The 26,599-nt window shown below is 37.5% G+C and overlaps 1 non-coding gene across 1 annotated transcript; it reads right to left on the bottom strand.

Moving 5' to 3' along the window:
* Window positions 1-10,553: 10,553 nt before the first annotated feature.
* LOC121230035 (small nucleolar RNA R71) lies at window positions 10,554-10,660 on the bottom strand. The gene has a single exon (XR_005927987.1). It is a non-coding gene; the product is annotated as a small nucleolar RNA R71 (small nucleolar RNA).
* Between the last annotated feature and the right edge of the window lie 15,939 nt (window positions 10,661-26,599).

Below are 26,599 nucleotides of genomic sequence, written 5' to 3'. Positions count from 1 at the left end.
GTGTAGAAATGGGCTAAATTGAATCATTACTTTCTAACAAGGGCAAAAACTAATGATGTTTCCATTTGAAGGGGCTAAAGGGGTTTAAATTTAATTATAAATTTTTGGGAGAGGCTAAAAAAAACAAATTGTAACATTGAATCGATAGGATCGAAGCCCTAGCTTCCCCTTGACTTTAACTTGCTCATAGTGAACTTTTTCTAACTTATTCATATAGGATACCTACTAGGAAATCTTCATAACATTAGAAACTACAATAAAAGGAATTTAAAGAACTTAACCTCCAGATGGGATCTTTCTCATCTTCAACAAAATAGTAAAAAAGACTTCGACCATCAACATTTTCATCCACTTCAATATATCCAGCAAATTGCCTGAAAATAACATCTGGTTGTCCTGGCAATTTACTTATCAAATCATTCATTGGAAAGGCATTGGAATCAACTCCAAGTAGAAGAAAAAGAAAAAGAATAAATATTACTCCTCGAAATTCCATGTGAAATGATTCTAATATCAAAGAAATAAGGGTAACTAATGTTTATTGAATTCTTTATTTTCTAATGCTTAAAATTAATGGAGAGAGCTACCTTATATATAGTGTTTGTCTTTTTTAAACTAAATATATTGTTTTAATAGCTAACATTTTGAAACCGTGAAACATAGGTTTCAAGTTGTCATTGTTTTCAGGCACTATTTTGTTTTATTTGTTTCCCAATAATTTTTTAATTTTGAATTTAATAGTGTAAGATTTTTTTAGTAATGACAATGCATGCCTATATTAATAGAAAATGGCAGTATTATCCATGCAATGATTGGCGTAAGAGAGTTTTATGTTGGACCTAGTGTGCTTTCCCTATAAAAAAGATCACATTAGAGTTAACCCTAAATTGTTTAAAATAATATAATTATAATATATTTTACGTAGAAAAACTCCTCAAAAAAGGGTAAAAAGCCATAGAAAAAAATGAGATTTTACTATAATAAAGGAAAGTACAAAAGATGAAGTGAATTAAAAGAAAAACCTTCGAAAAAAAGAACAAAATTCTCTCAATCTAAATATTTTTTGTTGTGTAAAACCTAGAGTAATTAAAACCTATTTGTAGACTAAAATTAATATCATATAGGTTAATTAGAATTTAAGCGGGAAACTAAAAATAGAGTTTAACTAGTAGAATAAAAACCAAAATAAATTTTGGTCAGAATAAGAGGTATTCTCCTACAAAGGAACTTGCACTCTAAAATGTCACATCAACATCTTTATCATTTAAGGTCTGTTTGTTTGCATGTAAAATATTTTTCGTAAAACATTTTTATTGTTTTATTGTAATACCCTATACTCGATCCGGTCGTCGAGCCCGAGTAACATGACGTTACACCACCGTCACATATCATGGTCATTATAGATTGTCTCATTGTTAAGCGAAACTTTTTATTTTAGCATTTTGTAAGAATTTCAAGTCAAACATACTCTAATAATCATTAAAACATGTTAAACACTCACCAAGCGAACTTAAAAAAAATGTTAAACATGCTTTTAAATCACTAAAAAAATTTATGAATTAATCACTTAGGTAACAACACTAAATCAATGGTATCAATTGCAATCTCCCAAATCTGGCCTAATCATTATGGCTAGATTGAGAAAGATACATTAGCCACTGAAATGGCTAAGCTAACTTCTGTTACATTTGAAGACCTTAAATAAACTCATTTTAGAGAAAATTGTAGTTGTACTTTGAGTTAGTTTAAAAGCATTCATTCATTAGGTTGTGTATACTTAGGATTCATTTTATTGTTGATAGTTTTGTTTTGGAAAAAATTGTTTGCTTATCCTTCTTTTTAAAAAAGAACAAAAAACTTAATGTTAAACTAATGCTGCGGAAAAACCATTTTTCAAGTCATTTTGGAAACTTAGTTGCCTTATCAATTTGTTTTTCAAAAATAGTTCCTTTGCAATGTACTGGAAACTAGGGAACAGTATCAAATTTTACTTAAGCCTGATATCATGCATTATCTAGTTATTATGCTTGACTGATTCATGCATGCAAAAATCCCCAAAAGAAAAGTTACCCAGCCACAGACCAGAAATAATTAAAAATTACAAGTCAAAACCAATAAAGACTTAATAATAATAAATTAAAATAATAATTCAAGGTCTAAGTTGATTCTCTGAATGTCGAGTCCGATCCTAGTTTTGAGGTTTACCTGAAAAGTTAAACATTATTGGGGGTGAGCTTATGAAAAGCTCAGTGTAAGTCGAATAATTATTTAAATGGGCAAAAACAGCAAATACAATGAAACATATTAGAATTAACAGAAGAAAACAGAACCATCATAGGAATTTCATGTCATTACATAGCCATTATCAAATTGATGTCAAATGGTGTGTGAGCATAGGCCATCATTCATTCGAGTAACAATCACTAATTTCAATACCATTCAATACAACAAAATACAATGAATAGCATAAATCAATAACATTCAAATATGTTGTGCACATGATGCAATACAAAAAGGTTCCTACCCATACCATTTGTTATACACCACGAGTTCTCCAGAACCCATCTACCAAACACCAAAACATTATGAACATAGCTAGATATGGTAAAACCACCGAATAATCAATAATGCAAAAAAGTTGTCGTATATCAAATAGTGTGATACAATCACCAATAACATATAATATGCGATAAAATCGCCAATCCCCTTGGTACTCTAGGTGCAATGCACTGACTACGAATAATGTAGACTTAATATGCCGCCGGTACTCCACGGAACTCCTCCGTCAACCACAAAATCTCAACCAAATGCATATGTAATATGTCATATAGTCTTATACATAATCATATCTCAATACTTTTCACATTCATTTTACATGCTCAACATGTCTTCAATAATCACATACTTTAGTAAATGAAAACAGTGTTCCAATCTTTTAAATTACCATTGTGTTGGTATCAATCAAAATCGTTCAATTTCACAAACTTTACGGGTTTTCATTGTGCATGAATAGCACCCTTTTCAGTACACAATATAACAAATATCTCATGCATTTAAATCATACATAAGCTTAATATCTTAACACATTATATCATTCAGTTAAACATTCTCATATCTCATAATTCAAATATGCAATTACAAACTCAATCAAACATTCATATGATCAAACTAGCAATTTTGCCAACATGTCAATCATTTAAGGCTCGAAACGTACCTGGTTCGGCCACTTACAAAATCAATAATTTGGAAATTAAGCCAATGCAATAAACAATTTAATTTATCAAATATAACATGATATTTAACATTTTCAAATGATTTTATGAGTTTAGGACCCACACCTTATTTCTCGCTTTCTCGCAACACACTAGTGAATCTTCCAATTTTCCTTAATAATTCCTTAAACAAACCTAAACCAGAATTCAATATGAATTCAATAAATTTACCATTAAACCAGCCCCCAAAAACCCACTTATGAGTTCAAATCAATGGTTGAAATTATAACTATTTTATGAATCGAAACCAGTTAGATTCCTTACACTGTATCAACGCAAACCATACGTACAATCGTTCTTCGCCTTTACGGATGATTTGGGGCATTTGGATCAGCACCTAATTCAATAATATACTGAAAAATCAGTAGAAAATTAATTATTAAATTCCTTAATTTAATCAATTCATAACCTTTATCCAACAACTATGTCGAAATAACAAACTAGTTACCCTTAATTGCACTTAGGCTTCACGATTTGTGGGTTTTGAATGACCAATCGATCAAGAACATTTTTCCCTAATAGAAATGGGTTTAAAAGCTGATTAGGAGGTTACAGAACTCAAATTAGGGCTGGAAAATATAATCAAGAACCAAGAAACAAAACAACCCATTTTCTTGCCCATAGGCGTACGCACCAACACCAGGTGGCCAAAACTGAGACTGAATTTTAAAATGGTTTGAGATCTCATTAAATTATGGAAAATTACCTTTGAAACCATTTGAAATACCCAAAATTCTAGATCTATAAATTTATGTTTTTAATGGACAAGATTAATTAAGAAATTGAAGAGAGAAGAGACCTTACCCAAGCTAGTCGAGAGAAACGACAATAGTACTTTCTTGACAATGTTCGGGATCAATCTTGGGGTTCAATATCTCAAATTTGGGGCTGATTTTAATGAGGAAAAATGACAGAAATATGGTGTAGAATATTTTAACAAATTTTTGGGCAAAAAGAAAAAGAAAAGAAAGAGATGGTAAAACTAGGCGTAGGCGACAACAACAATGGAGGAAAGGAAAAAAATTAAAATCAAAGAGAAAGTGAGGAGAAGAGGAATGGCTAGAGCAATAAGGAGGAGGATTAAAGGCTGATTATTAGTGAAAATTTAATATTTATTCTAGGTTAACTAGGCTTGGATGGCCCACAGATTAAAACAAGGGGTTTTTCTCAAAAAATTTAAATTATTTACATGGGAAGGGAATTGAGATTAGGACCTTAAGGATAAATTCACTAATGTTTAACCATCAAACCAACAATTCATTCTTGATATAATTTGAAATATTTATTTATAAAAACAAAGAATATCACATACTAGGGTTTAAGGCAAAATTTGCAAAATAATAAAAATGATGCGAAAGAAGGGATTTGAACTTGGGTTTCAAGAAACGTTACACTAACACTTAACCAACAAACCAATACTTCATTTATTTCCTAAAAATGCATAGATAATTTAAAAAATTAAGGCTGATCACTCTCTCTTGATTCAAAAACCCGGTTCTACTAACCCTGGATTTTTGGGATGTTACATTGATAATACTCATGAATAGTATCGACACTACCCTGAAAAGAGGTACCAAATCAGTATTCTATTTTCAATTAAAAACAAAACCCAATAATTTATCGATATATTTCAAAAAGTATCTATCCTATTTCCCCATGTATCGATACTCGTGATATGGTATCATACCAAATTGTGTTACTAACTTCCTGCACATTTGAAATATCAAAAGGTAACATTTTAAAAACTTGAATATTGATACGTCTACTCCAGACAATAAAAATACAACATAATAAGGCATTGAATTCATTCTAACTAATAACTATTCAACATACATCGAGTACCTCATCAAACCATCATCAAAACTACCAAAATGACAATTCAAAACATCAAAAATATATCCAAGCAAGAATCAAACTTACAGGGTCCAAGTCCTTAAATCCTAAGAGTAAATAAGTTACGAAAATATTCAATACATCATGGAAAAATTCAGCTAAAACATCATGGCAATGAAAAACCCAAAATTCTGCCACATTGCCTTATTCCCACAATTCAAAATAATAATTATAATTCACCTATTCAAATTCTAACTACTTGGATTAGTCCCTTGAAATACTTCGCACCGCTCACACCGCAACACTATCAGCCTATAAAGGGTTAAAAAGCAGTGGATGAGCTTTATAGGCTCAGTGAATGGTCAGAATAACCACCAAGTAAACATGAAGTCAAACGTTAAAGGAACACAAAATAGGCACATTCACATGCTAAGTTTACCATATCAACATACTATATTATTCATGCAATACCTAAAAACTTATTCAACATTATGACCACATATTTATGCATTCATCACATTTTACAATATTACATTTAATGATACATTGGCACTTGAGGTTATGAAACATAAGAGTGGGCTCTATCACCACACATCGGATACATAGATCTCCAACACACCAAATGACTCATTGAGTCAAACATATCCCAAAAGTGTAGCATATAGGTAACACTCTCATGTCCTGGTGAATGGAGCTTAGTTAACATTCCCTTATGTCTCCAAACTATCCCGGGCCTTAATTGTAACACTCCAAACTCGGCCTAGATGTTATGGCCGAATCTGGAGTGATTATGATAAAAGGTTTGAAATCTAGTTTCTGGCCATTTAAGATCAACGTGAACCTCTTTTACCTAGAAAGACTGTTTTTTATTTGGAAAACATTTTGTTTATTTACATCTTTCAAATAAACGGAATATTTTTTGCAGCAAAGTTTCTTACAACATTGTATTTTGGTAAACCGAGTTTCTTTTCTCGAAAATAGTTTATTTCAGAAAATCAGTTGTTTCCATAAAGCCGTTTTATCAATTGTCAAACTAGAAATCCCAAGATAAAAATCTAAACCAAAAATAAGTCGCAAAAGTCCTGAGAGTCCAAAATATAAAAAAACTCTCAAAACAGAAATTTAAATAAGTCAAAATTTAAGTAAATGTGATTTATGGAGGAACGAACATAACCAAGCTCCCTTCGCACTGGCCCGCCTAAGTCTGAGGGTTACCTAAAATTATTAGAAAAATAGAGAGTGAGTTTTTATAACTCAGTGTGTAACTTGTAAGAAAATAGAGTTTTAGATTTAATCACATGAAAGAACATATACAAACATTCATCTTATAGAAAATCAGAATCATATCGGAGTAGTACATATGCAAATATATATAATCCTATACCCATTATCTACGCACTAGCTCCGACCATCCCATCATACCATGTGGGGTATAACACACTCAACCAGCCCTACACACCACTTAGTGTCATTACGACACTTTTCAGAATAATCGCAACAGTGCTACCAGTATAATGGCTAGATATAGCCTCACAGAGAACACTTCTTGCACATAGTTTATGTCCCACCCCATAGTCAGATATAAATAGAAGTAACAAAATTATCAGATACCAGAATATACATATCATACATGCTCGTATAGCAAATGTAGAACATTCTTATACATAACAGATCATACATATTTCATCACAATACATGAATTTAAATAGTATTTATGTCATGTTCCATACTAGTAGAAAAATAGGATTCCTACTTTATAGCTTATATAACCACATATCGACCCCATAGAAGGCTCAAATTTGATCGAGACGACATGAACAACCTTAGGGAAAATTTCTAAATTTGGGGCCCACATGTCCGATGGCCCACACTGTAACAGCCTGGTTTAGACCCTATTCGAAACGGTGGTTTTAGGACCACAAACCTAAGTCAAAAAAACTTTAAAACACGACGGAGAGGCTAAGCAAGCCTTCTTCCAGATGATGAACGAATGGTTCACACAGTATATCCAAACAAATCCGATCGTTCAACAACCCCCACCCCTTCCTAATCCTCCTCAGATACCAATGGTACCTCAAGTAATTGATCCGATGAGATTAAATAAGCCACCGGTTTATAAAATCAGAAAATACGGGGTCGAAAAGTTCAAAGCTACTGTTGATGATGATGCTGAGCGAGCTAAATTCTGGCTCGATAATACTATCCATGTGTTTGAAGAGCTATCCTGTACCCCTGACGAATGTATTAAATGTGCTGTATCTTTGCTTCAAGATTCTGCATATCACTGGTGGAATACACTGGTTTCAGTGGTTCCAAAAGAACGAGTTACCTGGGAATTCTTTCAGACTGAATTTTGGAAGAAATATATCAGTCAGTGGTTTATTGATAAAAAACGTAAAGAATTCCTCGAGTTGAAACAGGGTCGTATGACCGTAACAGAATACGAACAGAAATTTGTGAGACTCAATAGATATGCCCAGGAATGTGTATCAACCGAACCAATAATGTATAAAAATTTAAAGACGGGTTGAATGAAGATATTAAGCTATTAGTCAGGATTCTATAAATAAAAGAGTTCATGCTACTAGTCGAGCGAGCATGCAAAGCTGAAGAGCTTGGGAAAGATATAAGAAAGGCTGACTTTGAAGTTAGAGATTCATGAAAAAGATCCTCAAGTTTGTCATTTCAGTCAGCAACAAAGAAATTCTAAGATGACTTTAGCTGTTCAAAGGCTACTGCGGGCTATTTTAGACATGATCAAGACAGAACACCCGTGAGTTCGAGAGCTACCTCAGTAGCTAGTGTTGGTAACATCTGACAGAACCAACCTGAGTGCAAACATTGTGGTAAATGACATCCTGCCAGTTGTAGATTGAATGATCAGGCTTGCTTTAAATGTGGATCAATGGATCACTTCATTTGTGAATGCCCTGAGTTGGTTGAGCAAGACATGAAGCAAAATACGAGGACGAGTAACACGGTAGCTCGAGGTAGACCACCCAAAAATACAGGTAATATGAGTGGCAGCTAGAAGGGAACTAAAGCCACGAATATTAGATCTGAGGCTCGCGTACCTGCCAGAGCTTCGTCTCTAGATGTGATTACCGGTACTTTCACTCTCTATGATACTAGTGTTGTTGCATTGATTGATTCTGGATCGACTCATTCTTATATATGTGAAACTTTAGTATCTAATAAGACTTTGCCTATAGAGTCTACTGAGTTTGTTATTAGTTTATCGGACCCTTTAGGCCAGTACGTTTTGGTTGATAAAGTATGTAAGAATTGTCCGTTGATGATTCGAGATTCATGTTTTCCAGGTGATTTGATGTTGTTGCCATTCGACGAGTTCGATATAATTATGGGTATGGATTGGTTAATGATAAACTGTAATTTATACATATTTTTACCCCATGCCTAATGCATTTATTGATGGTTTCTTCTTAGATTTGGTGAATTCGATGCTCCTAATCCTTTAAATTCATGTTTTATACTTAGGTGAGCATATGAGAGTAAAAAGAGCGAGAAACGGGCCGAAAATGGAGAAAATGGACCCACATTGGAAAACAATACGGCCTGGACTTCCTCATACGGGAGTGTCACACAGCCGTGTCAATTTGGCAGGATCGAAGCACGACTTACATGGGTAGATCACACGCTCGTGCCCATTTAACAGCCTTGACCATGGTCTTTAGTAATCGCACACGGACGTGTCCCTGCTGAACCCAAGTTTAGTCCAATTTGGAAAAGGCCAATTTTGAGAGCTCTTAGGCATTCCAAAGCCTATTTAAAAACTTGAGGAGGCATTTAGGAGAGGGACGCAGAGTATGAAGAAGAGAATTACTCAAGGAAAGTTGATTGATCCTTCTCAAAAGTCGAATTCATCATCAAGACTGAAGATCTCCTTGCAAGTTCCTTCAGGAGTTTTGGGTTTTCTTATGTTTTGTTATATTTATGCTTTTGAGATGTTTTCTTTCATAAGTATGAACTAAACCCCTAAATACCTAAGGGGAGTGAAACCTAAGACAGATATTGTTATTATTATATGAATTGTATGATAAATATTTGACTTGTTCTTAATTATTCATTCTTTATTCTTGTTTTGATATTCCAATATATTGATTCAAGATAAGCTCTTAGTTAGAGGAGGAATAAACCCTGTCTAAGAGTAAATTTTTCATAATTAAGCGGAGTTGATTGTGTGCCTAGAGATAGGGTGACAAGATTTTGCTAGATTAGGGTGAAACCTAATAAGGGAATCCATAGATCGAGTTAATGCAATTCTAAGGTGTTAATTAGAAGGAGATTTCAATTATTCAACCTAGAGTTAGATGTTATTAGTCTCGAGAGAGATAATAATATAACTTAGGGATTTCTACGGATCAAGTCAAATGAATAAATCGTCTAATTCAGAGTCAAATAACAAGTGAAGTCTAGGTGGATTTGTCCTTAGGTATTGTCTCAATCAATCGAATTTTCCCAAAAGTATTTTCCCAAGTTTTTGTTTCTGTGCATTCTTAGTTAGTAATTAGTTTAGACAACCAAACCTCTTAAATTTTAGGCTAGATAATAAAAAGGAAGTAAATACTAGTACTCGTAGTTCCTTTGGGTTCGACAATCCGGTCTTGCTGAACTATACTACTGTTCGATAGGTACACCTGCCTTAATCGTGATAATAAGTTAGTCTCAAAAATGTTTCATTTATAAATCTTTAAAACCTTTTACGAATATCACACATCAAGTTTTTGACGCCGTTGCCGGGGAACTAGAATATTAAGAAAACTCAATTTTTATTACTTTAGCCACTCTACTTTTATTACAATTTAAAATTTTTTTCTTTTCTAATTTTTCTCTTATTCCCTTCTGACAGGTTTTTCTAGTTTATGACCAGAAGAAACCCGTCAAAACCACTACTTTTTTATGGTGAGATCGACCGCACAGTTCGCAGAAATCAGAGAGAAATAAGGTGAAGCCTAAGATACACAGAGGATGAGCAAGAGGACGATACTTCAACCACAACCTAGGAGATGGCTGAAAAACAAGAAAATCTACTACCTCCTGCGATTGCTGTTAATCAGAATCCTGCGTCGCACACTATGTTTGATTATGATAAACCTTCTTTAATAGGAACTGAATCAAGCATAGTTAGACCGGCTGTAGTCGCATACTTTTGAACTGAAACCTAACACAATTCAAATGATACTATAGTTTGTTCAGTTTGATGGTTTGCAGGATGAGGATCCCAACGCTCACTTGGCAAACTTTTTGGAACTATGTGATATATTTAAAATTAATGGTGTTTCTGATGATGCCATTCTGTTATTCCCTTTTTCATTGAGAAACAAAGCTAAACAGTGGTTGAACTCATTGCCACGAGGGTCAATCACTACTTGGGAACAAATAACCGAAAAGTTTTTATTAAAATATTTTTCACCGGTTAAAATGGCTAAATTACGTAATGATATCTGTTCCTTTGTGTAGATGGATTTAGAAACACTCTATGATGCATAGGAGAGATACAAGGACCTCTTAAGAAAATGCCCTCACCATGGGTTATCGCTTTGGCTACAGGTTCAAACCTTTCATAATGGCCTAAATCCTTCGACTCGATAAATGGTTGACACAGCTACTGGTGGAACCATCAATAATAAGACACCTGAAGATGCCTATGAATTTATAGAGGAGATGTTACTGAATAACTATCAATGGCAAGTCATGTGGACAAAGCCAATGAAAATAGTCATCGTTTATAACGTCGATACGGTCACCATGCTCTCTAATCAGGTAGAACTCTTGAATAAGAAAATTGATGGTTTCCTTAGTTCTGCACAGGTTCACCCAGTAATGCAATGCGAAGCAAGTAGAGGCGGATCAAGCAGTTTAGAATACCCACCTTATGGCCACAACATAGAGAACGAACAGTTAAATTACATGGGTAACAATCCTCGATCTCAAAATAATCCCTATAGCAATACTTACAATGTAGGTTGGAGGAACCACCCTAATTTTTCATAGGGAGGCCAAGGGAATCAGAGACCACCACCTCCAGGCTTCCAACAACCATCCTACTAACAAGAGAAAAAATCTAACCTTGTGGATATGCTAACAAAATTCATCTCAGTGTCAGAAACTCATTTTTAGAATACTGAGACCGCACTCAAAAATCAACAAGTATCAATCCAGGGGCTCGAAACTTAGATTGGACAGCTCGCCAAGTTGATTTCTGAATGACCACAAGGTAGCCTGCCAAGCAACACTTAATCTAACCCAAGGGAGCAACTCAACGCAATTGCCATTCAAGATAAGGAAGGGCTAGTTGCAGAACCAAGGCCAGAAACAGTGGTAAGCATAGGTAAGGATAAGGTAGGCCACAATGAGCCAAAGCCGGTGATTACAGAATATAAACCTCGCGTGCCATACCCCAATGTGACAAGGAAAGATCGCTCAGACAAAGAATTTGGTAAATTCCTTAAACTTCTAAAGAAACTGCATATTAACTTAGTGTTTATTGAAGCCCTTTCGCAGATGCCAAACGCAGTCAAGTTTTTAAAGGAGCTTTTAGCAAATAAACAGAAATTAGTTGAAGCATCGTATGTGGAGCTGAATGTAGTCTAGTCTGCCATTCTACAGAATAAGCTGCCTAACAAACTAAAAGATCCAGGGAGTTTTACAACTCCTTGTTTAATTGGTAGTTTAGATGTTAATAATGCGTTGGCTGATTTAGGGGCTAGATCAATGTTATGCCTTACAAATTATTTAAGCAACTAGGTCTAGGGAAACCCAAACAAACTAGGATGAGCATTCAATTAACAGATAAAACTATCAGATTTCCTAGGGGTATTATTGAATATGTACTCGTTAAAATCGAGAAATTTATATTCCCAGTTGATTTCGTTGTTCTAGACATAGAGGAGGATAGCAATGTCCCCTTAATTTTAGGAAGGCCCTTTTTAGGAACCGTCAGAACAATTATTGACGTTGGCACAGGTGAACTCACACTTCGTGTGGGAGACGAAACAATCACCCTTCAAGCCCGCAATTCAAATAACACATTAAAAATCGAATGTGACTATATAAATAATTTGGCTAAAACTAACCATATAGTGCAACCTTCTTTGCAGAAAATATGTTCGAAGAACATACATAAGCCAAGCAACAAAAAAGAACCTATCCATGAAGAACGAAGGTTAAAAATCGAGGAGCTAGATGAATGGTGGACACATAAACCGAGAAAATATGATAAACCAAAACCACGCCATGAGGAGCTTAATTCCTCCAAAAATCAACTTAAAGTTGGAGACATAGTATTACTCGATGCAGCTGATCCTTGAATCGCCACTTCTGAACCAAATAAAGAAACCCCTCTTACAGTAATTAGTATTTTTCCATACGGTACGGTCGAGGTAAACCACTCCAAATTTGGCACGTTCAAGGTAAATGGTACTCGTCTTAATTCTTATGTTGATAAAATTGATAGTAGGGATGAGGAGTGTAAACTCCTCAATTCACCATGATCACGCACTAGAGAAGTCGAGCTTAGACATAAATAAGCGCTTCTCGGGAGGCAACCTGAGCACTAACAGTATTAATTTCTTTAAATTCAAGTTTTTTAACATCTAACGTACTAACCGAATCGTGGAACACAGGATTTTCAGAACCGCACGGCCAGGTACACAAGCATGCTGTAGGCCATGCACATACCATGGGATGAAACACGGCGGTGCGATACGGCTATGTGAAAACAGGGAAAAATTTCTTCCCCAATACGGGATGCGATAAGTTGCCACGGCCGTGCGACATGGCTGTGGGAAAAACTGCCAAAATAATATGGGCGTGCGACACGCCCGTGTTTTAAAACCGTGGGCAAACCTGTCAATTTAACACGGGCGTGTGCCTTCATACACAGGCGTAGGATAAGCGAACAAAGATTGACACAGTCGTGCAACATGGTCAAGTACACCGATGCACCCAATTTTGAAAACCACAAAATGCACAGGCTAAAATGAAGGCACACGGGCATGCCCCATGGTCGTGTACCCCAATTTCCCTATAAACACCTATTATCTATCTTAGCTTTATCTTTATATTTTGAAATTACTTTTTATTTCCTGTTTATACTATTTTATCTTTCATTTTTACAATTTTCAATTTCAGCTATTTCATTACGAGTAATTATGCGTCCTTATAGTTCCTGATTCTGTCGCAGTTATAAAGAGCCCCAAAGCTCATCGTCTTATAGGAACTAAAAACTCCACCAGAAAAGGTTCTCCATGACTGCCATGTCCTGTTCGACCACGACCATAGTTACCAGAAGATATAATATTCTCTTGGCATAGGACTTATGGACTAATGAACCTCTGCCACCACCGGAGTATCCTCCTCCACTCTCACGCCGATTATTCTCCAAAACTCTAGTTCAAGGAGTTCATTCATCATTCAGGAAGTTTTACTTCTCTCCCTATCTTATGATTGTCAATCTATCTTTTTCAATATATCTATCTTTGTACATTGATGGCAATGTACATCTTAAGTGTAAGGGGTCTTTCGTATCGTCATTAGAAATCCCTGAATTTTGTCTTATTCTTATGTGATCTTCTCATGCCATGATTAGAATGGATTTTGATTAATTTATGATTTTTATTGATATGTCTTGAATTAAAACTTAGGCATTCATGCATTGATTGTTTAAACTTTAAGATATTAAAGAATCAAGCATGATAAGTTGACTTTTAAATTTAAAATTTTATAGGTTGTTTCTCCCAAGTTTAGGTATTATCTTGAGTTGAAATTCACAGGTTTAAACATCAAAAAGCCATAATTTTTGTGAGACTTTGAGCCTTTAGAGCATCTATCATTTCTTTCATGCTCACTTGTATTGTTGCTTTGAGTGCGTCAGAATTGAATTGTTATTCTAGAACTTGCTTGATTATGCATGTCAAGACCACACCATTTGATTTGATATGTCAAAATGATAAAGGCACTTAGGTTTAACCCACTCACTCCACAAAAGCCTACCTTCATAATTAACCCTTAGTAAACCCCTTTGAGCCTAACAAGCCATTAATTGATTTACCCTCAATATTAACCCATAAACCATTATTATTGAAATCCCCTTTGATCCTTATTTTTGTCGAGATTTGATTTGAACTAATTTCTTAGCTATGTTTTGCTCTTCTATGTATTTGACTTGTTCTTAAAAAAAACATTCATACTTACATATTAGTAGTAATTCGGTAGTGTTGAGCTGCAGTATCTAAATTCCATCTTCTGAGAAGAAGCTCAATTGTACTCAATTGATGTTTAATTACTTTTTCTAGTTAGGTAAATTTTCAATTCAATCTCAATTCTAACATTTTCTTTCAGCTTGTGACCACACCCCCTAACCAAAGCCACGTTATAACCCTTTAAAGACTTTTTGATTGATGTTCATTTCAATATATAGTGGTGGAGATTTGATTTTCATGCAAGCCTATGGTAATGGCTTTTCATTATTGACTATTGAGTGCTTCATGCATTGTCCTTAAACACCTCGAGTGATTTGAGTGAATCTTTAGTGAGGATGTGAAACTCTATGATATTTTGAGTCGAAGGTAATTACTTAGATAAGGGGAGACACTTATGCTTTCATGATAAAATATTCAACTTGGAATGTTTTGGAACTTTGATGTTCTTTCAGTCAAATTTTCAATGTATGATTACTTATGGATTATTTTGAAATATTATTAATAGGAATTATAAGTTAAAAAGAATTTATTTTGATTGTGAGTTGAGGGTTTTGCTTGAGGACAAGCAAATGCTTAAGTGTGGTGGTATTTGATAAACCGTAATTTATACATATTTTTACCCCATGCCTAATGCATTTATGGATGGTTTCTCCTTAGATTTGGTGAATTCAATGCTCCTAATCCTTTAAATTCATGTTTTATACTTAGGAGAGCATATGAGAGTAAAAAGAGCGAGAAACTGGCCGAAAACAGAGAAAATGGACCCACATGGGAAAACAATACGGCCTGGACTTCCTCATACGGGAGTGTCACACGGTCGTGTCAATTTGGCAAGATCAAAGCATGACTTACATGGGTAGATCACACGCTCGTGCCCATTTAACAGCCTTGACCACGGTCTTCAGTAATCGCACACGGGCGTGTCACACAGGCGTGTCCCTGCCGAACCCAAGTTTAGTCCAATTTGGAAAAGGCCAATTTTGAGGGCTCTTAGGCATTCCAAAGTCTATTTAAACACTTGAGGAGGCACTTAGGAGGAGGACGCAGAGTATAAAGAAGGGAATTACTCAAGGAAAGCTGATTGATCCATCTCAAGAGTCGGATTCATCTTCAAGACTGAAGATCTCCCTTCAAGTTCCTTTAGGAGTTTTGGGTTTTCTTATGTTTTGTTATCATTATGCTTTTAAGATGTTTTCTTTCATAAGTATGAACTAAACCCCTAAATATTTAAGGGGAATGAAACCTAAGATAGATCTTGTTATTATTATATGAATTGTATGATAAATATTTGATTTGTTCTTAATTATGCATTCTTAATTCTTGTTTTGATATTCCAAGATATTGATTCAAGATAAGCTCTTAGTCAGAGGAGGAATAAACCCTGTCTAAGAGTAAATTTGTCATAATTAAGCGGAGTTGATTGTGCGCCTAGAGATAGGGTGACAAGATTTTACTGGATTAGGATGAAACCTAATAAGGGAATCCATAGATCGAGTTAATGCAATTCTAAGGTGTTAATTAGAAGGAGATTTCAATTATTCAACCTAGAGTTAGACGTTATTAGTCTCGAGAAAGATAATAATATAACTTAGGGATTTCTATGGATCAAGTCAAATGAATAAATCGTCTGATTCAGAGTCAAATAACAAGTGAAGTCTAGGTGGATTTGTCCTTAGGTATTGTCTTAATCAATTGAATTTTCCCAAGTTTTTCTTTTTATGCATTCTTAGTTAGTAATTAGTTTAGACAACCAAACCTCTTAAATTTTAGGCTAGATAATAAAAAGGAAGTAAATACTAGTACTCGTAGTTCCTTTGGGTTCGACAATCTGGTTTTGTTGAACTATACTACTATTCGATAGGTACACTTGCCTTAATCATGATAATAAGTTAGTCTCAAGAACGTTTCATTTATAAATCTTTAAAACTTGTTACGAATATCACACATCAGTTAACATTGCATGATTCTATTGTAAACTGCAAACGGAAAACTATTGATTTACGATGTCAGAATGCTGAAATAATTCAGATTGAGTCTAATGATCTGAATGGTTTACTGGCAGTGATTTCTTTGATGTTAGCTCAAAAATATGTGAGAAAGGGTTGTGAAGCTTATTTTTCCTATGTACTTGATTCTAAAGTGACTGAAAAGAAGATTGAATAAGTACCAGTAGTGTGCGAATATCCGGATGTGTTTCCAGAAGAATTACCAGGTTTGCTACTGATCTGAGAAGTGGAGTTTGGTATTGAGTTTGTGCCAGGGAAAACTTCAATTTCGATAGCTCTGTACAGAATGACACCTACCGAATTAAAAGAGTTGAAAGCTCAATTGCAATAATTGACTGTTAGAGGCTTTACGTGGCTGAGTTTTTCTCTCTAGGGTGCACTGGTTTTGTTTTTGAAAAAGAAAGACGGAACAATAAGAATGTGTATCGATTACGAATAGCTCAATAAAGTGACTATAAAAAATAAATACCCTTTGCCATGGATTTATGACTTGTTCGATCAGTTGAAAGGGGCTACAGTGTTTTCAAAGATAGATTTGAGATTGGGTTACTATCAACTGCAAGTTAAAGACTCTGATGTGCTGAAAACTGCTTTTCGAACTAGGTACAGACACTATGAGTTTCTGGTTATGCCTTTTGGACTTACTAATGCACCTGCTTCTTTTATGGATTTAATAAATCATATCTTCAGACTCTATTTGGATAGATTTTTGGTTGTATTTATTGATGAAATCCTAATTTACTCCCGTGATGAATATGAACACATCGAACACCTGAGAATTGTGCTACAGACTTTGCGAGATAAATAGTTGTATCGAAGTTCAGTAAATGTGAGTTCTGGTTGAGTGAAGTTCGGTTTTTGGGACATGTTGTATCAGCATAAGGTATTTGGGTTGATTCAAGCAAGATTTCAGCAATAATAGATTGGAAACCTGTAACACCCCAAACCCGGCCTAGACGTTATGACCGGATCCAGTGCGCCACATTGATGCGTACAAAACATTCCGTATTACTTAGTTTGGAAAAACTTAGTTGGTAATGTTAAAGATACTTTTAATATAGGTTAAAGTGAATGAGAGCTGTGCACCAGGTAAGAAACCAGAAAAAGAGGAGGTGAGTCTGTCGGACTGTTTAAGTACCAAGCTCCCTTCGGATCCAATCCTAGACATGCACACCGCCATTGCCACACTCTAACATCTCGTATAATTGTGAGAAAACCATTTGGTTAAGTCCATCTTAATAAAGTGATTAAGTTTGAAAATGTTTGCTTAGCGGAAGTCTTACTTGTAATCGTGTTATTTTGAAATCACTTAATGTTTTTGAAAACGAACCCTAGATCTAGCCCATTTGATAATTAATATAATTTAAGATCATCATGATAAGTTATAGATCAAAACCCAAATAAAAATAATCATAAGCGGCCTTATTACATAACAAAACCCAAATCACCAAAGTAAAGAAAATTGAAGTCCAAATCACCAGAAGAAATTCGTATTGCAGAACGAGTGGCCACTCCGAATCCCTCGCAGCTCCAAGCCCACTATGGTTGGGGATTACCTACATGGATAAAAATAGGGGATGAGTTTGGGGAAACTCAGTGTGTAAAATTAACCCAACCATAGCCCATATCAGCTCAAACCATAGAATTAAAACAAGTTGGCCTTAGCCTAGAACAGATTTCAGAATAAAGCCCATAGGCCCAGAACAGATCAGAACAGATATATCATGCTTATGCAGAAACCCAACCATATCCAACCATGTGCACCCCCGTACCATCCTTTCACCATGTGGGGAGACTACTCGACCCACCCAACCGCTACACGCCACAGAAATATGCAGCATGGCTGCTAGATACAGATATTTTGTGGCAGTGCCACCAGAACAGATATATGTGGCAGGGCCACCAGAACAGATAATTTGTGGCATAGCCACCAGGACGCTTCCTCCATAATATAGCCCATGTCCCCATGCAACAGATATACATTCATGGCACACATCATACAGATTTAATTCATCATGCTTTTTAGACAAAATTAACCCTAGGGGTATAAAGGTCATTTTGCATACATAGGGGTATTATGGTAATTTTGCATACATAGGGGTATTATGGTAATTTTGCATACATTGGGGTATAATAGTACATCTAACTATTTCTAAGGTTTCCATGCATATCGTAGCCATCACGTTTAGTGAGAAACACTTACCGAGTGTTCTTACCGAATTGGGCCCGTTGGCCCATTAACCCAGTTTTGGCCCATTAAGCCCAAAATATCAAAACACACGAAATCGCGCGTACTGCAGTTTTATCACTTTCATTTACCAGTAATAATTACCCATACGTCTTACGAGCATTCGCACACTCGCAAGTGCCCAAAATACCAGCTTTTCGACATTTCGGCTTTTCGGCTTTTGCCGATCTAGCCTATGACAGGGTGTCAGTTACACACCTGATTTGTGACGACTTGCTGACAAGATCCACGCACGAACTGCCTACAATTACGTTGCTACAATTTTTAGATTAAAAATGACAACACTAATCTCCATAATTACTTACCCATATTCGACTCTGTCCTTAAAAGCCTTTAAAACTTTACCTTCTTGCCGAAATCCGATGGCTAGATCCAAGTCTGATCGCTCCAAAGATCCAAGCCTTCGATCCAACCCTTGAGAAGACACTAATCATCAAAATAAATCATCGGTTAGAGACCCTTTATGCCCTCTGCCCAAATCGATAGCCTCCCTAGATTTTAGGGACTTCAGCTTTTTCCTAACTTGAAAAATAAGACTAGATTCGGAGTGATGAGCACTTACCACTTATTCCTTCCTGCTTTCCACGTAGATTTGATGCAGATTCAACCTTTAAACGATGGTAAAACTTGAATCTAGAAGCTTTGAAGTTTCGGCTATAAGTCCCTAACTCTATAGTAGTTTCGGCTTTTCTAGGTGATATAGAAAATAATGATTTGAGGCTATAACCCTGGGTAATGTTGTCGACAGATGCTAGAGCTTTAGAGGAGAGGAATGTTGGTCAAAAAGGAAAACATATTGAGGAATATGGCTTTGGAAAAATGGCACAAGAATATAGCTTTCGGGAGTTTGAGATTTGAGGTTCGGCTTTAGTCTAAGAAAATTAATGGAGGAAAGTGATGTAGAGTAGGGTGGAGATGGACAAGAGGCTTGAAAGGTTCGACTATGGAGAAAGAGAATAAGAAGAAAGCAAAAATGGCTAAAGGAAGAAGGTGAGAAAAGCAGCAAACGGCACAACTCCCTCCCTATTGCCGAATTTATACTGGCACTCTAACCTAGCCGAATTTACCACCCTAAAGAAACCCTTGGCCGGCCACCTCTTGCTGCTCAAGAGTCCAAAATTCGGCCAACACAGTTCACCCCAATCAGCTCCTAGATTTCCTCCCTTATCTCTATCCTTATTCAATCCCTTTACCCTCTTAAACTCTTCCTGACAGACTTTTATTTCAGTTCCACTACTTCCCTTTCCTGTACATAAAAATTAATCACTTAATTTGCTGTCATTGTGACTTGAACCTAGGTCCTCCCCAAGCTTCCACACGCCACTACAACCTTCCCAGTGGCGTCACATGCCATTTTACCACTTGCTTCCTTGTGATCCATTTTCACAAATAATTCCTAAAAGCCCAATTTATCAGAACCCCTTTCTCTTATAGAATTAAAATTAATTAAAACTATCGGGTTATCCTAAGCTTGGGCCTTCTAGAGGCCCACCAACATGATTAATCCCACACATAACAAATAGAACACAGAATTTTAAATTTTACAACTTTTACAGAATTCCCGAAAATTGGGGCGTTACAACTCTACCCTCCTTAAAGAAATTTCGTCCTCGAAATTTGCCTGATCCGAACAGATGAGGCTATTGTTGTAACACCCCAAACCCGGCCTAGACGTTATGACCGGATCTGATGCGCCACATCGAATCGTTCAAAACATTCCGTATTACTTAGTTGGAAAACTTAGTTGGTGTTGTAAAAGACACTTTTAAAAGTAGGTTAAAGTGAATGGAAGCTGTGCACCAGGTAGGAAACCAGGAAGAAGAGGAGGTGAGTCCGTCGGACTGCTTAAGTACCAAGCTCCCTTCGGATCCAATCCTAGACATGCACACCGCTATTGCCACACTCTAACATCTCGTATAATTTTGAGAAAACCGATTGGTTATGTCCATCTTAAGAAAATGATTAAGGTTGAAAAACGTTTGCTTAGCGGAAGTCTTACCTGTATTCGTGTTATTTTGAAATCACTTAATGTTTTTGAAAACGCGTCCTAGAGCTAATCTATTTCGTTAGTTATCATAGATCAGTTTTATCATAATAGAATTAAATAATAAAGAAACAACCCAAACCATAAAAATAATTAGCGGCCTTATTACAAAAACCCAAAACCATAAACGAAAAATATGGAAAATCTAGTTCACCAGAAGAAAACGAATTTGCAGAAAACGTGTGGCCACTCCGAATCCCGCCCAGCTCCAAGTCCACCAACTAGGGCTCACCTGTAAGGATGGAAGAAAAAGGGGTGAGTTTGGGAAAACTCAGTGTATACAGAAACCCATCCAAAGCCCAAATTAGCTCAAGCCCATTGGGCCTAAGCCCTATTCAGATCACAGTACATAGTGGACCGAAGCCCTTTTTAGAATACAGTAGCAAGGCCTTAGCCCCTTTTTACATAACAGTGTGGCCCACAAGCCCAGTTCAGTAACATAAGTAACAATAGTAGTAATGAATGCAAGCCCAACTGGGGAGACTACTCAACCCACCAACCGCTACACTGCCCCCGTACCAGCCCTACACTCCACAGTTGCAGCAACGCTGCTCAAATATCAGTAAGTTGAGGCAAAGCCTCCAGTACGTGGATGAACCACTTTCAATACTTCCTCCATCAATACCCCAATCCCATGCAACAGATATTAATAAAGCATATCATGTACAATACAGTATTAATCAATCATGCAGTTTAGCCAATTTAAACCCTAGGGGTATTTCGGTAATTATGCTCTTTAGGGGTAATTTCGTACTTACGCAAATACAAAAGCCATTTCAGTAATTTTTAACAGTTTTATGCAATTTGGTTCCACCATTTAACTAACATGCTACTTTGCCCATCTCTTACCCATATTGGTCCGTAAGCCCATTGGGCCCAGTTTTGGCCCATCGAGGCCCTCTTTTCCCGAAGTACGTTAAGACATCACAAAAACTTACTTACCACCTTGCGGTGCTAGATCTAACAATTAGTCCTCATCTTGAGAGCATTTGCATACTCACAAGCCCATGAAATGCCAGAAATTTCAGCATTTCGGCTTTTGCCGAATTGAACTAAGAAAGGGTTTCGGTACACACCTGATTCGCGACGACTGCTACTGAGATCTCTTCCGATGTCCTACAATTGATTAGCACAGTTCTTATTTACAAATCATAATCACTAAACCCACAACCTACTTATCCATGATCGAACCATGTCCCTAAAAGCATTTGAAACCTTACCTTTTTGCCGAAATCGATAGCTAGCTCCGAATCCGATTGCTTCAACAACCCACGCCTTCAATCCAACACTTAAGAAGACACTAATCATTGATAGAAAATGTCAGTTAAAAACCCTTAGAGCCACATGCCCAAATCGATAGCCTCCCTAGATTTTAGGGACTTCGGCTTTTCCTAACTTTGTAAAATATGACCAGATCTGAGATGATGAACACTTACCCCTTACTCCTTTTTGATCTCCATGCAATCTGATGCAGATTTATCTTTCAAACGATGGTAGAACTCGACTCTCAGAGTTTTGAAGTTTCGGCTATAAGCCCCCAAATCTATGGTTTTTCGGCTTTTGAGTGATGAAGGAGATGACAATGTGGGGCTATAACCTTGATGTAGAATTGCCGACAGGTATCTAGGGTTTAGAAAAGATGATTGTCATTTATTAGGCACAAAAATATCGAAGGATTTGGCTTAGAAGAAATCGGCACAACTAATGTATTTTCTGAGGTTTCGGCTTTTGTGGTTTCGGCACAAGTGTTGATGAACAGTAGGTTTGATGAAAGGTTTTGAAGAAGAAAAATGAAGAAAGAAGAATAGAGAGAATGGTGGTTTCGGCTAGAGAGGAAAAGAGAGAAAAGAACAACCCTAAGGTGTTTCAGCAAAAGAAAACGGCACCACTCAATACCCTAAGTACCGAAATACTAACCTCATAACCCTCTGCCGATTTTTCCCTCTTCAATTCCCAAAATTCGGCCAACTCCTAGCCTCTCTCCCAATCCCTTAAATCTCTCCCCTTATCACTCCTTAATCCAAGCATTTAGATTGATTCAAACTCTCCTCTAGCAGAATCCACCTGGACTCCAACACTTACCCCTTCAGCACTTAAAAATAAATGCATATATTTGACAATACTGGGAATCGATCCCATGCTTTCCCCAATGCTCCACACGCCACCTTTTTAGGAGCCTAGTGGCGTCACCCTTGCCACTCTACTAAGGCTCTTTTTGTGATGCAATCTGCCCATAACTCTATACAAGGGCCACCTAGCCAGAACCCCTAACTCCTAAGTCCAAAATTCAAAAATTCACCCGGGTTTTGGCCAACACATGGGCCTTCTATAAGCCCATTTACCTACTCAAAATATTAATTTCACATCCAAATACAAAATTTTAAAATCTTTACCAAAATACTGAAAATCACGAATAAATCCGAAAATCAGGACGTTACAACTCTACCCTCCTTAAAGAAATTTCGACCTCGAAATTTTACCTTATTAGAACAGTTGAGGGTACTGTTGACGCATAGCCTCCTCAGTCTCCCAAGTAGCTTCTTCTTTGCCATGGTTCCTCCAAAGTACTTTCACTAGTTGAACTGATTTCCTTCTCAACTCCTTGACGTCACGATCAAGTATTTGCACAGGTTCCTCTTCGAAGGTTAAATCTGACTGTACTTCGATTTCTGCAACTGGTATGATATGAGTTGGGTCAGATCGATTCCGCCTCAGCATGGATACATGAAAAACGTCGTGGATACGATGCAGTTTCGATGGTAACTCTAGTTGATAAGCCACTGGTCCAACCTGCTTGACAATTCGGTAAGGCCCAATAAACCGTGGGCTCAACTTACCCTTCTTACCAAATCTCAAAATTTTCTTCCAAGGGGAAACCTTCAAGAAAACCATATCCCCAACAGCGAACTCAATCGCTTTGCGCTTCAGATCCGCATACGATTTCTGTCTATCGGATGCCTCCTTTAACCGATCTTTTATCAGCCTAACCTTGCTTTCAGTGTCTGCCACCAATTTCGGTCCAAGCACTCGTCGTTCACCCAACTCTGTCCAACACATCGGCGTACGACATCTTCGCCCATAAAACGCTTCATATGGTGCCATCTGAATACTTGCTTGATAGCTGTTATTGTAAGCAAACTCCGCCAATGGCAAGTAGTCCTCCCAACTTCCACGAAAATCAATGATACAACCTCTCAGCATATCCTCCAGAACCTGAATAACCCTTTCTGAGTGTCCATCTATCTGTGGGTGAAAGCGGTGCTAAAATCCAATCGTGTACCCAACGCTTCCTGCAACTTCTGCCAAAACCGAGATGTAAACCTAGGGTCTCGATCAGAAATTATCAACACTGGCACCCCATGCAGTCGCACTACCTCCGCCATATATAACTTGGCCAACTTTTGCAGTGAGTAGTCGGTACGAACAGGTATGAAATGAGCAGATTTTGTTAACCTATCCACAACTACCCACACCGAATCTTTCTTGGTGGGTGTCAAAGGTAACCCACTCACAAAGTCCATTGTTACTCTTTCCCACTACCATAGCGGAATTTTCACAGGTTGCAATAATCCCGAAGGCAATTGGTGCTCAGCCTTAACCTGCTGGCATGTCAGACATTTCCCAACAAATTCAGTCACCTCTCGTTTTAATCTGGGCCACCAGTACACCTCTCGCAAGTCTCGATATAACTTATTCCCTCTAGGATGCATGGCACAAAGTCCACCATGAGCCTCTTTCAGAATTAACTGCCTCAATTCAGGGTCCTTTGGAATACAAACCCTTCCACAAAAGCAAAGAACTCCTTCAGTGTTCAACCCAAAATCCTCGTTCTCACCATTTTTAACTTGCTGGAACCGAAGAGCTAATGAATCGTCCTTCAACTGTTTTTCCTTAATCTGCTCAGTCCAAGTAGGCCTTACTTGCAATTCTGCCAACAAGCTTTCATCATCGTATAGACTTAAACGTGCGAATAAGGCTCTCAAGTCAGTAACAACCCTTCGACTCAACGCATCCGCCACCACATTAGCTTTTCTTGGGTGGTACTCTATCGAACAGTCGTAATCCTTAAGCAACTCCACCCATCTACGTTGCCTAAGGTTCAACTCGTTTTGAGTCAACAGATACTTTAGGCTTTTATGATCTGTGTATATGATGCACTTTTCCCCATATAAGTAGTATCTCCAAATTTTTAACGCAAAAATCACCGATGCTAGCTCCAAATCATGCGCAGGGTAATTCACCTCAGGAGCCTTAAGCTGTCGCGATGCATAAGTGACCACCTTGCCCTCTTGCATCAGTACGCAACCTAACCCCACATGCGATGCATCACTGTATACAGTAAAGTCCTTCCCAGACACCGGTTGAATCAACACTGGCGCTTCGGTCAATACCTTTTTCAACCGATGAAAAGCTTTTTGCTGTTTCTCGGTCCAGACAAATGGTACTCCTTTCCTTATGAGTTTTGTCAAAGGTGCCGCCATCACCGAGAAACCCTCCACAAACCTTCTGTAGTAACCTGCCAACCCTAGGAAACTCCGAATTTCTGATACTGACCTAGGTGGCTTCCATTCCAGAATCACTTCAATTTTACGAGGATCCACCTTAATCCCCTCGGCAGAGACCACATGCCCTAGGAAGGTTACCTCCCTCAACCAGAATTCACACTTGTTGAATTTCGCATAGAGCTCCTTTTCCCTTAACACTTGCAGCATAGTACGGAGATGCTCATCATGCTTCGCCTCTGTTTTAGAGTATACTAGGATATCATCGATAAAGACGACTACGAACCGATCCAAGTAAGGTTGGAATACTCGATTCATCAGATCCATAAAAGCTGCAGGTGCGTTCGTCAGCCCAAACAGCATGACCACAAACTCATAATGTCCATATCGAGTTCGAAATGCTGTCTTATGAATATCCCCTTCTTTTACCCTTAGCTGATGGTATCCAGAACAAAGATCGATTTTGGAGAAGTTGATTGAACAGATCATCAATCCTTGGTAGTGGATACTTATTCTTAATCGCCAGTTTGTTCAACTGGCGATAATCGATGCACATGCGCATCGTTCCGTCCTTTTTCTTCACAAGCAGGACCGGTGCTCCCCAAGGAGACACACTAGGCCTAATGAAGCCTCTATCTAACAACTCTTGAATTTGAGCCTTCAGTTCCACTAACTCCTTCGGTGCCATCCTATAGGGTGCAATAGATACTGGAGCTATTCCAGGCAACAAATCGATTCCAAACTCAACTTCCTCATTCGGAGGTAATCCAGGAAGCTCTTCCGGAAAAACATCCCAGAATTCCCTAACAGTTCTGATGGTCTCCACAGTCAGATCCTCAGTTTCAGCTTGGCTTACCAAAACCAGATATGCCTCGCACCCCTTGCGCATCAGTTTCTCAGCCCTCAACGCCGATACTACATTGGATAAGTAATCCCTCCGTTCTCCAATAATCATTACCTCTTTATCATTGACAATCCTTAACATCATCCTCTTAGCTGCACAATCCAAAGTTGCCTCATGCTTGGTCAACCAATCCATCCCTAGTATCAAATCGAATTCTTCAAGGGGTAACTCCATCAAATCCCCACAGAAAACCCCGCCTTGAATCTCCAGAAGCACCTCCTTGAAGAGTTTCTCTACCTTAACCGAATGACCTAAAGGACTTATCACAGACACCCCACACACAGTCTCCTCGAAGTGCACACCCAGTGCCCTAGAAATGTTATATGCCACATATGAATGGGTTGATCCCACATCAATCAGAGCAGTATAAGGTACACCATATATAAAAAACGTACCAGTTATGACATCAGGTGCGTCACCCTCCTCGCGGCGACGAGCAGCATACACCAAAGCTGGCTGACGAGCATCCGCGTTACCAATACCCCTGCCGGGTGCCCCACGTCCACGGCCATTACCACCGCGACCTTGTCCACGACCTCTTGGCAGCGGCGGTCCATCCCTCACAG

This window comes from Gossypium hirsutum, chromosome A05 (genome assembly GCF_007990345.1).
Source record: "Gossypium hirsutum isolate 1008001.06 chromosome A05, Gossypium_hirsutum_v2.1, whole genome shotgun sequence".
NCBI classification, from domain to species: domain Eukaryota; kingdom Viridiplantae; phylum Streptophyta; class Magnoliopsida; order Malvales; family Malvaceae; genus Gossypium; species Gossypium hirsutum.
The sequence above is the reverse complement of the archived record's forward strand: the minus strand, read 5'-3'. Positions and strand labels throughout refer to the sequence as shown.